Source organism: Lynx rufus, unplaced genomic scaffold (assembly GCF_022079265.1).
Source record: "Lynx rufus isolate CCGP_SWC_20201006 ecotype Redwood Valley unplaced genomic scaffold, mLynRuf1.p SCAF_15, whole genome shotgun sequence".
Taxonomy (NCBI): Eukaryota; Metazoa; Chordata; class Mammalia; order Carnivora; family Felidae; genus Lynx; species Lynx rufus.
In genome coordinates this window covers 49,850,227-49,863,116 of record NW_025814829.1, presented here as the reverse complement: position 1 = coordinate 49,863,116, position 12,890 = coordinate 49,850,227, and positions in this window count along the sequence as shown.

The following is a 12,890-nucleotide window of genomic DNA, read 5'->3' as shown; positions in this document are numbered from 1 at the left end:
ATCCGAATCCACATATACCTTGGGTTAAACAAAGCTGAGAGGACTGTCAGGACTGAGTGCGTCGGGTTTGTCCTCTAACAGGGCTTCCTCTGCTGCCACAGCTTGTTGGCATCTTCAGTATCTCCACATGCCCTTTCCAGTCTCTTCTACCCGTAACCTGCAGCTACAGCGAGCCACAGTTGGCCTGTTTGTGGAAAGCATCTTAATTGGATTATTTTTAAGTGATTAAGAAATTTCAGCCATAGGGGCGCCTGGGTGGCGCAGTCGGTTAAGCGTCCGACTTCAGCCAGGTCACGATCTCGCGGTCTGTGAGTTCGAGCCCCGCGTCAGGCTCTGGGCTGATGGCTCAGAGCCTGGAGCCTGTTTCCGATTCTGTGTCTCCCTCTCTCTCTGCCCCTCCCCCGTTCATGCTCTGTCTCTCTCTGTCCCAAAAATAAATAAACGTTGAAAAAAAAAATTAAAAAAAAAAAAAAGAAATTTCAGCCATAAAACAATCTGCTTGTGAAACGAACTAGAAAAGAGCTGGACAGTGATGCCTTCCTGTTAAACTGGCCGTCCAGGCATTCGCACATTGCCAAAGGGGATCATTTGCTGGTCCCTTTTCCTCCTTTTGTGTGCTGGTCTTCACTCACACCCTCAGGCGTAGGGCCGAGTCTGCTCTTGGCACTCAAAGTAGCGGCTCTGTTTCGTTTTCCTGAAGTAATTCAGAAGACCGTGACAACAGGCTCCAGGCCAAGAGTGCTATTGATTTTCAGCCTTTCTTGGGGCATAGTGGGCTGGCAGGTCGTGTTCCTACTACGACAGAAATGAAGCTTATTTCTGTGGTGGGGGAGCATGACCTGGTGTCACTTGGATTCTTAAGTAGAAGCCTTCAGATCTGGGGTGCCTGGCTGGCTCAGTCAGTAGAGCATGCGACTCAGTCTCAGGGTTGGGAGTTGAAGCCCCGTGTTGGGTGTAGAGATTACTTAAAAAAAAAAAAAAATTCCAGAAAGCTGGACTGATGGGCTAGTCAACATGGGAGATCAGAAATTATGGATACCTTAATTCCTCGACCTTACGTGTGCACTGATTTTCCAAGCAATCTTTTGGTGAAGTCCTATGCCATTTCTTTGAGATGCCTGCTGGAGTCTTTTACACAGGGTAAGCACAGAATTCCTTTGAGTTTTTACAGACACTTCCCCTCAGTTTTCTGGTTTACCCTACACCTAATTTGACAAGAATTTTTCAGAGTGAAATTGGTAGAATTCAACTAATCTGGACTTAACAGCCTACTAGCTGTGGGCATCGGTCAGTTTGGTATCTAGCGAGTGGTCAGAATGTGCTTAAGACTGGCTAATGTACTCCATCTTCCAATGTAAGATTTTTTTTTTTTTAAGTTTATTTTGAGAGGGCAATCGGGGGGAGAGGCAGAGAGGGAGAGAAAGAGAATCCCAAGCAGGCTCCACGGTGTCAGCACACAGCCCGACACGGGGCTCGATCTCACAAACAGATCATGACCTGAGCTGAGATCAAGAGCTGGACACTCAACCGACTGCACCACCCACGTGCCCCTGAACTGTTTTTAAAAACACATTTCCCTCAACAGGGGAATAAGGTACCACAGGAGAAGAAAATTTCACCTGAACTAGAGAGTTTAAGCAAAAGGTGAGACTGGTAAAATGAGGCAAGAGGTCAAGTATCAACTTCTGTATCAGTTGCTGGGACTGCAGAAGTCCCGTTTCTTACCTCAACGTAGTCTGATGGAGGAGGTAGAGCTACAGGTGGTGGCTTGAGGTCGTTCAGATTTCTGCCACTAATGACCTGACCTGTTTTCTGGATGCCTTAGGCCATCTTCTGCCCATCGAGGCCTTCTCCTTTCTATCTCTCTTTCCATCTATCTATACTGCTTAACTTCCTAAATATGACTAAGATCTTCTAAAGGTACTTAGGCAGTACTTACTTGGCCTCATTTTTCACCATTTCCTGACACATCAGCTAATACGTGAGATTGTAAATTTTGGTCTTAACTGGTTTCTGAGCAAAAGCAGGAGTCGACAGTTTCCTCACCTGAAATGAAAAGGGAGCCCGCAGACGCATTGGGGCTCCGTGGGGAATCGGAGCGGGGAGATTCCCTTAAGCAGGCCTGTGCTGCCAGATGCGTGGGCCTCAGGTTGAAGGGCAATAGTGCAGAGGAGCTAAACCAGGAGGGACAGCCCTCCTGGTTCCGGTCCTTCCTGATTTCGATTTCAATTCTTTTACCCTGTGTAAAAGACTCCAGCAGGCATCTCAAAGAAATGGCATAGGACTTCACCAAAAGATTGCTTGGAAAATCAGTGCACACGTAAGGGCGAGGAATTAAGGTATCCATAATTTCTGATCTCCCGTGTTGACTAGCCCACCTGTTCTGTGGGGAATGATCCCTGGTTTACTGACTTAGGGCTGGAAGTACGCATAGTGTTCACCTGAGGTGGTTTTTAGTATTTGTTTGGCTAAGGGATTCCATGGCTTGTACAGAATATGAGTACTAACGTAAATTAAGGGTAATTGGTGCCAGGGAGGAGCTGCTCTCCAACTCCTCAGTATGAGAAGCTGAAAATACCAAATATAAAGCCATACTCCCCCACGGAAGCTGCTAGTGATACCCACAGTGGGGGGATTGATTGGGTATTGGATTTCTATAACCTGGTCATTGAAAAGGATGTTACAAATTTTCCTCTTAAATGGCTGTTAGCAGATTTTCTATCAGCTTAAAGCCACACAGGGAAAAACGGAGTTACTCATAATAAATGTTACTCGCCCCTTCCCTGCAGCCCAGGATCAGGGCATGGTTCAGGTACCTGAGATTTTTAACCTTCATCCTGAAGGTACTTTGAGACGCAAGCAGGAAGCACAGAATGGTGGAGTAGGCCTCCCACGTGAAGCCATCCCCTTCTCCCACATGAGTGCTTTTCATTCCAGAAGGATTTGTGTAGCACCGGACATGTGGCAGGCATCACCCTTGCGAGGTCCTGAATCCCAGAGAGGCATGATTCCACCCTCCCAAGGAGCACAGAGGGAAAAAGACGCAGGTGGAACTTCTTCCCTGGTGGTGAAGGTTACCCATGGGACAGACCGCGCTCCGACCCTCGGGTGCCCATCCACACCTCTGGTACAAAGGCTCTCCCCAAGTGTGTTCTGACCAGAAGTCACAGGGGAAAAGTGGTGACAAAGGGTAATACCCCGGCCTCGCATGTCCGAAACTGGCTTCTTCCCAGGCCTGCCGTGTCTGGAGAGAAATAGCCAAATTTAGAAGTTGCCTGTGCGCCAGGCTCTGTTCTAATTGACACGTATCAGCTGACTCCTCCCAACGTCCTCCTGAGGTAGGGGACTTTCCAGTCTCCCTTAGGCGTTAGAAGAATGAGGCACAGGTCACTTGCCCAAAGCTACGCAGTAGTTGCGGGTGTTGGTCCCGGCAGTCTGAGTGCCCAGCACAAGCTCTTGACCGCTGAGCTATGGGCAGCGCTGGACTTGAAGTTACTAAGAAAGATCACAGCTCTCAGTTTTTCCAGCCGTAACACAGAAACGATTCTTCCTCACAGGGTTCTGATGATTAAATGAAATAAGATACGTATAAATAGAATGCCTGGTGTCTGGTAGGTTGCAAAAAAACCGAGCAGGTCATTGTCTTGCTAAATCTACGTCGCTTAATCTGGTGTCTGCTCTTCAGACTCCAGGAATTCTCTGGAGTTAAATAGCTTCTGTAAACATGGCAGCAGGTCAGGGTTTCTCTTGCCCATTTCAGATGATACGGAGGGAATCTCGTTCCTCAGAGGTGTCTCACAGCAAGAGAAGCCATGTTGGTGGAGGTAACTTTGAACTCCCTCCCAAGTAAGGTCCCACGTAAGACTGCACCTCAAAAAACGCGGTTCTCTACGAAAAACCGTTGGAAGACCATTGACATCTTTTCCAACTCAGTGGTTTGAATTCTTCCCATTAGAAGGCATCGCATAGGCCTGAGCTCCACTCTTGATGGTCTCTGCCATTCTAAAACCACATTTCTCCTAGTTCTTGGGTTGTGCAAATGAGTTAAGGACGGCACAGCACCAAATAGGTAACCATGCACTCATTTGTTCAGCTGTTGTGTTGGGTTCCAGAGGAAACTGCAAAAGATGCGTACGGGGAGTTTCTTGGGGCCTGACCGTGGGGTGAACATTTGTGAGGGAGTAAAAAGGAGGACTGGGCAGGAGGAAGAATTGAACTGAGATGCTGTTGCAACAAAGGCTGTACAGAGATCCTGTGAGATGCTCTGGAAACACGATATTCCTGCGGTATCCATCAGGCCAGAGGGCCAGACTTTTATACCTTCGGCGTAGTCTGATTACTGCATCCAGTGTGGGCCATCCTTTCACCACTCAGATGCGCCGGCTTCAGAGAAGCAGCTCTGGGAATAGCTTCAGAGTCCGCCGCATTTCTTCCTGCTTCGAAGAAGGTTAGTGGGCAAAACACAGACCCTGCCATCGAAGCTGGTGTCCCGGCCACAAGTGACCTCCTCCCCTCTCCTCCTCCTAGAGCGCTCTATCAACTCGCACCTCTGCTGGTCAGGATGGCTTGACCCGCTCCTAATCTCCGAGGGAGTCTGAGCCCTTGTTCACCAGGTCTTTCTACCACAGGCAGCCATGTTTATCTGCCCTTTTAGATCACTTGAGAGTCAGACATATTCTTCCTTGGCCCAATTCCTGAGGACTGGAGTCTCCTGCACCTCTGCCAAACGGTAACTTCTTTCCTTGCCTGCTGTTCCTTGGCAAAATGACCCCGAAGTAGCTCTAAGCTATAAAGCTTAATGGGTATGTCCCTGTGTCACTAGTAGATGCATTCCTCTTCTCAGAGCAAGAACCTCTAAACCAGGGGCACCTGGGTGGCCCAGTTGGTTCAGTGTCAGCTCAGGTCATGATCCCAGGGTCCTGGGATGGGGCCTCCACACTCAGCGCAGAGCCTGCTTGAGATTTTCTCTCTCCCCGCGCCTTTCTCCCCATGCTAGCGTGCACGCGCTCCCTAAAATTAAAAACAACCCACAGGGCCCAGAGTTGCAGGGATGAGAAACCCAGCTTCTCTAAGTGGGTCACTGGGAGTGACGCTAAACTATTCAACTCCACCTCTGGTTTCTAAAAGGGCAGTCCTGCATGTTAGTTACCTAACGCTATGTTACAAATTATCCCAGAACTTAGTGGCTCAAATGACAAACATGATCTCAGTTTCTGTGGGTCAGGAACACAGGTGCAGTTTAGCTAGGTCCCTCTGGCTCCGGGTCTTGCATGAGTGCGTAGGGCCATTGACAGAGGATGCAGCCCATTTTAAGGCTCAGAGAGAGTCAGCCCTCTTCCAAGATCACTCATGGTCATTGGTAGGCTGCTGTCCCCTCATCACTGGGCCTGTCCCCGGGGCCACCTCACATTATGGCAGCTGGCTTCAAAACAATCAGTCCAAGAGGCAGTGAGAAAACAAGACAGATCACGGTCTTTTTGTAAATTTGTCCGGAAGTGACATCCTGTCACTTCTGCCATATTGTGTTTATCAGAAGCCAGTCAATTAAGTCCACACTCAAGGGGCACAGTCACACAGGGCTGTGAATGGCAGGAGGCAGGGATCATCAAGGATTCTTAGAAGCTTCCTGCCACACCATCTTTGAGCGGTATTGTCTCCGAGCTGGCTCTGCCATTGCATCTTCAAAAGGCCATTCCAGTCAATCAGGCTGGCAGGTTCCAGAGGATACCGTATGTCATAGAAACGGCGGATTCCGGGCTCCGTGCCCACTGCACATCTCTTTGGCTGTTAGTGCAGATTCTTTGGTACGAGGAGGTGGAGGGTCCCATCAGGGTAGAATAAACACTGATGATGCTGGCCGAGGTCCTGCAGGCAGAAAAAGCAAACCCATATACAGAATGTGTCGATTCTAGTCACCCAAGTGCTGGGCGATTTTGCAGCCATTTTATTTCCAAGCTCCTGACCAACAGCCAAGCCCTATACCATTGTATTTATTCTTGCTTTGGACCACTTCTCTCCCCACACAGTAAATGTCCAGATGCATTGCCCTAAACTGTGTGTTGGGACAATTTTCCCTCATCACTGTCGTTTGCGCCACCCCCACCCCTGCCCGCCGCCTGCCATAGAGCAGCAGCTATCCAATTTGGGCTTGTACCCACATAGTGAACCGACAGAACCACACTTCAGTTTTTTCCTTCTAAGGTGACCATCAGGGACCCTTCACGCACACATACGGGGGAGCTTAGGGAGAAGTTCTGGTGTGAAAGATCTGGGGCCCTGGGCCCCCTGTTCGTCCCTCAGGTTCTAGCTGTGTCGTTGCCATCTTAGGATGGATTGCCACAGGGCCTGCTCAAACCGTTCAAGACGGGCGGTTCTGGCCATTTAGTGGCTTCGTATCCCAAGGTCAGGGGCTCGGTTTCTCTCAGGAGCCTTGAATACAACACCGTTGCAGATGGCCTTGCATTGTAATCCTCTTCCTGGAGCTTGGCACACATCAGCTTTTCCATCACCAATACCTTTAATACCGTGAGGTCGTCTAGTTAGTGCTGACCAAGTGGCTGGGAGCCCACCCGCCCCACTGCCTGCACCCGCAGGGGCCCTTCTCGCTCCAGAACCTGCTCAGAGCTGGCGTACTTCCCTGTCGCCCAGTACGTAGGTTGAGGTTGAGCAGGATTCCTAGGCGTGGAGCATGTTGCTTCAGAATCCAGAGAGGCCCGCCAGTCATGTGCTCCACCTAGAAGCGTGGTGAGAGACGGGAGGTGCAATACTGTGTCCTTTAATCTGGAGCTAATGGAACGGCGTGTCCTGGACCCTTGGATCCCCGCGAACTTCACTGACGGGGTAGGTCCGCATCGATCTGCTCTAACACGCACGTGGCTTTGGACGTGGCAGCTGCTCTTAGATGGGGCTGCGACTCTGTTGAGTTTGCTGTAATCTTCAGTGTGGTTTTGTAGAGGCCAGAGGAGCGAGGTCAATGCGGATGTTCTAGGAACCACCACCCCTGCACCCTTCAGGTTTGTAAGGACAACATCAATCAGCACTATTCCCACCTGCCACAAGGTATTTCCTCTAGTGTCTGGGGGGCAGGGGCGTGATTTAAGTTGTTCCCTCTGCGATAGCTGGTACCTCAGGCCAAGGCCTCTATTAGAATACCGCCAACCTGCAAGTTGGTCCATTCCAATGGTATACTCAGAACATACGGAAATGACCACTGGGCAAGTCATGGACCCGGTGGACTCGCTGAGTTAGACCTGGACCAGGACTCTCTATTCCGGGCCTCTCTGCGCCCCCAACTCTAACAGAAGGACAATGTTGACACTTTGAATATCAGCATCAGGTTGAATCTTGTGTCCAAAAATCTTCAAAGTGTGTGGATATTCTGTCCCCAGTGTATGGTGACTTGAGTAAATGGCCCTAGGTCCCTATTGGCCGTCAGTACCATATACAGTTGCCGTGGTATTACGGGCTCCTTCATCCATCTGATTTCCCTCTTAGTGGGTTCCAGGTCCAGAACCTGAATAATAGATGGTGGCTTTTTATTGAGGTGGCTGCCCTCAACCTCCTTGTCATCCACCATATTGATTTGCTCGTAGAAACTGAGCGATATTTGTTGACCATTGACTATTCCTGTGAATGCTGTGTTCTATGAACCGCCTCTATGGTTCTGTGGGGGGTCAAACCTCCCAGCTGCCACTCTGATTTTGCTGCTCGTTATGGTAATTTTATCCACATGTTCTTGATCACTGAGTACCTCCAGCTGACCTCTTGTCTTATCACCTAGTTTCTTCACTGCTCTATGTGAGGCCAATTCCAATAACTGGATCTTGTGCTGTCAGCCTCCTACAGAGGACAGAGCTTCCCGATGATGCTGGAGCCCTTCTGTGCAGTACTTACCTGGTCCCTTTGGTAAAATGAGTGTTCTCCTGGCTCACCCACAGAGCATACTCAACTGGCGAGTTCTGTGTCCTTTTACAGTCTATCCAGTCTAGAATGCCCATTTCTCTGATCCTTTGGTTCCCTTTTTCCACCATCTGTTCTAGAATTTCTACTTCATTTAATGTGGGCCATCCCTTACTCCAAACTTCTAAGAACCATCATGGGAGTAGATGAGCACTATCTCCTAGGGTCCTTGCTGGGGAATTATGTATCTCAGGAGAGTGGCCTCCCAAACTCCCCTTAACCCAGCACTTTTCTGGTGAGTTGCTGATGGTGACTCGATATTGGTCTCATAGCCAGAAGGGAGGTCCTGAAGGGATGTGTGTTGCCTTATAAGACAGAGGCCTCGGGGCGCCTGGGTGGCGCAGTCGGTTAAGCGTCCGACTTCAGCCAGGTCACGATCTCGCGGTCCGTGAGTTCGAGCCCCGCGTCAGGCTCTGGGCTGATGGCTCAGAGCCTGGAGCCTGTTTCCGATTCTGTGTCTCCTTCTCTCTCTGCCCCTCCCCCGTTCATGCTCTGTCTCTCTCTGTCCCAAAAATAAATAAACGTTGAAAAAAAAATTAAAAAAAAAAAAAGACAGAGGCCTCTATAACCTCTTCAATCAAAAGGAGTGCTGGTCCCCAGTAGGGAGGGCTGGGTCATTCCTGCAGGCCCTGGGGATCGGGTGCATCCGGGGTTTCAAGGTCTCCAAGTGTATCACCCCAAAGTCTTCATCCCAAATCTCAGGATCCTGCTGCTTTCCAGCCTTGCTGGGACTGAGAAGTCTGCCTTCTCTGAGATGCTATTTATCTCATGATTAGGTCTTACACAACCATATCCTCAGCTTTCACTGCCCTTTGGCTGGGGAGAAATAAGAGTCCCTTTACGTGCGGCCAAGGTGGCCTCTTCCTCCCCTCACCTTCGATTGCAGATCTCTAACCCCAATTTTTCATCGTCTTTCTCAAAAACATCAGTAGCCGTGAGCAAGAAGCACTATCCTTACAAATTAGTGCTTCCCACGAACCTCTCAAAAGCGTGAGATATTGAACCTGCCAGTTCATTCCTTCTCAACAGAGTCCCATCCCAAGACACCACCAATGAAAATTTCGCCACGTGGCCATTGCAACCTGCTGGGCTATTTGTCCTCCACTTGCCACCGGTGACGGGGTTGCCCCTGTCTGATAAGCCACCACCCAAATCTGCTTTTAGAGTCTGCTTCCTCAAACCACTGCTGGTAGGCACAGTGTTAGGTTGAGTTTCCTAGGAAACACAAGTAAGATTTATGTGCAGGAAGTTCATTGGTGGAATGCCCTCTGCATATGCACCTGCTGGAGAGCGAAGTGAGTAGGAGGAGTGAAACTGCAGTACAGTTTCACACTGGCCTCGGGAGCTACGGTCAAAGTGAAGCAAGGGGGCTGGGCATTCACACCCCTACATTGGTCAGTCATTGGACGAGGGCTCTCCTTTGTCTCTAGGCGAAGGCCGTGAACTTGGCCAAGGCACCTGTCTGCAGCTGAAAGCAATGCTTGGAGAGGGACTCAGCTGAAAGCCATCAGCCACCGACATTCGCAGCCACTAGGGAAACAAGTGCCTGGGTCTGAAAGGGATCCGGATGGCCCAACCACAGCATCTGCTACAACACGCTGAGCGCTGTTCTAGGTGTTCAGATACAGCAGACAAAAGCCATGTTCTTTACTCCGTTTTATTTTTTTAAAGTGTCTTTATTTGAGACAGAGAGAGATGAGTGGGGGAGGGGCAGAGAGAAAGAGAACCCCAAGGAAGCTCCGTGCTGTCAGTGCAGAGTCCGATGCAGGGCTCGAACTCACGAAACCGTGAGATCATGACCTGAGCCGAAACCAAGAGTCGGTCGCTGAGCCGACTGGACTCCCCTCTTTTCTACATTTTAGATGGAATACTCAGGCAAGGCATCACTGTGCTGAACAGAGATGTGGAGGAAGGAAGGAGACAAACTGCAGATATTGGGGCAAGAGTTTTCCAGGTAGAGGCAACAGCCAAGAGCAAAGCCTGGCTTAGACAGTGTCCCTGGGTGTTCAAGGAACAGTGAGGAGGCCAGATAATTGAAGCAGAGTAAGAAAAAAGGAGAGCAATAATTGTTGAGATCAGAAAAATTGGGGATGGGGGAAGGGGCCAGACCGTATTGGGCTTTGAATGCCACTGTTAGGGGTTTTGGCTTTCATTCCCAGTGAAATAGAAAGCCACTGGAGAGTTTGAAGCAGAGGAGTAGCATGACGTATTTTAAAAGGATCACTCTGGCTGTGGGTTGGGGACAGACTGACGGAGGGACAAGGATCCAAAAGGCAGGCCAGTAGGAAGCAATGCAATTCTCCTGCCAAAGATGATGATGAGCTGTGGGCCAGGGGGGTCACAGTGAAGGTGGTGAGAAGGGCCTGGATTCTGGGTACAGCTTAAAGAGCATAGCTGTCCATCTGCTGATGGATTAAATGTGAATTAGAGAGAGAGAGAGAGAGAGAAGGCAAAGATGACTACTAGATTTGAGGCTCAAGCAGCTGAAAGGATGGGGCTGCCCTTCAGAGAAATGGGGGAGGTGGTGGAACACTTTTGAAGGAGTTTAGAGTTCGGTTCTTGGACGTGTTGCGCTTAAATGTTTATTAGTTAAATGGAGATGTCAAGTAAGCAGTAGATGTATTAGTCTCGAGTCCAGGGGACAGAGCGGAACCTGAGAGACAGAAAGATGGATGTCATCGTCCATGGTATCTAAATACCATCGGATGGTATTTAAATGATGCAACTAAATGAGATCAACAGGGAAGTGGGCATAGAGAAGCGAAGGAATTTGAGGACTGAGCCTAGGATGTGCTAATGTTAAAAGAGTTTAGGGAGAAGAGAAGAAACAAGCAAAAGGAACTGAGGAAGCAACCAGTGAGGTCAGAGCAGGGGAAGTGTGATGTCCTGGAAGTCAAGGAAGGAAACGTCTCAGGAAGGAGGGAGTCATCTATGGTTTCAAATGCCACTGGCGTGGATTTGATGGAGAACAGAAGGAAAGGAACTGGAGGCAACGAATACAGACAACTCTTTTCCAAGAAATGTTTGCTTATTTGCGTTGTGGTGGGAAACAGTGGGTGCAAGAGGGGGTTTCAACAGAAACAACATGTCTGTACGCTGATGGGAACGAGCCAACAGGGAGGGATGAGCTGGCGTTCTGGAGGGAAGGACTGCCGAGCAGAGGCTGGAGTGGGTGCGAGAGGACGGGATCCGGTGCCGAGTGCAAGGTGACTCAGGGCGCCAGCGCCAGTGGTTCTCCTGTGGTCGGGGGGAAAGGAGACAAGAATATAGGTAGACGTGCTCTGCGAGTTCTTACCATCGCTTCAGTTTTCCACGCTGAGAGTTGGGAGGAAGTGTTGAAGGTTTGAGGAGAGATGAGAGGTTTCTAGGCTTGGGATAAGCACCCACTTGAAGTCTGCAGTCATGAATTTAAAGCAAGACTAGTCCGAGGGTGCCAGGTGGCTCAGTCAGTTAAGCGTCTGACTTTGGCTCAGGTCATGATCTGACAGTTTGTGGGTTCGAGCCCACGTAGGGCTCTGTGCTGACAGCTCAGAGCCTGGAGCCTGCTTGGGATTCTCTGTCTCCCTCTCTCTCTGCGCCTCCCCCGCTCGTTCCCATGCCTCTCTAAATAAATAAATAAACATTTATTTATTTTTTTTTTAATTTTTTTTTCAACGTTTATTTATTTATTTGGGACAGAGAGAGACAGAGCATGAACGGGGGAGGGGCAGAGAGAGAGGGAGACACAGAATCGGAAACAGGCTCCAGGCTCTGAGCCATCAGCCCAGAGCCTAACGCGGGGCTCGAACTCACGGACCGCGAGATTGTGACCTGGCTGAAGTCGGACGCTTAACTGATTCCGCCACCCAGGCGCCCCAATAAATAAACTTTTAAAAGAAGAATCATGTTGGTAGTTGTAAAGTCGTCTGGCTTTTCTACAGAATACGTGTTCTCATTTTATTTTACCCACGTATGTGTTTTGTGAGTGGAAAAACATAGTTGTGACGTTTATAAACTTTGATGCCAGGCTGATGGTGTTTTGAACACCAGCTTTACGAGCAGTGGCTTCCTCCTATTTTGGTCAGTGTAGAGAAAAAACCCTCTTGCTTTAATATTACCAGGACTTCTTCTTACCTATCTGGACTGTAAACTTCGTGTTCAGATGTCTCGATTCAGAAACATGTCTTAGATAAGTACAGACCATCCAAAAGGATGCCTAGCATAGGAGGTAGGGACTGGCTTTGTGTCGCAGCTCATCGCTTTAGATGTATCTGAATGACATCACACTTCCCAAGGGTCCCTACCTAAAGCTCAGATGTTGTTCTCCAAAGCCATTGTGTCAAAACAGCAGCAAAGCAACACAAAACAGACCCTTTTAAGAAATCCATACCGTCCCTGTGTCCCTTCTGAAGTCGACATGCAATGATTGCTTCTGACATATTCGAACACGATGAAGATAGTTGTTTACATTTTGCAGACCCCTCACACTCGAGAGACTTTGGTGATCCTATGGCTCCAGAAAACCGGAACACAATGCTATCACAGATCCTGACTCAATTTAAGTCCTTGTCGGGCTCCCACGAGGATCTCAGCACTCTGCCAAGCCCTAGGATGGGAGGGAAGGGAAAAAAGAGCTCCCGCTTTCAAAACGCATATTTGTGAGGAAAAGCCTTACATTCATGGCATTATATGAGGGGGAATATATGTATACACATATATTCATCCCGGGGCTAAATGCATCTATTTAAATATTTTTTTAAAGTTTATTTATTTAGAGAGTGCGAGCAGGGGAGGGGCAGAGAGAGGGAGACAGAGAATCCCAAGCAGGCTCTGCACTCTCAGCACAGAGCCCGAGGTGGGGGCTCGATCTCATGAACTGTGAGATCATGACCTGAGCCGAAATGAAGTCAGAGGCTTAACCGACTGAGCCACCCAGGCGCCCCTATCTTTAA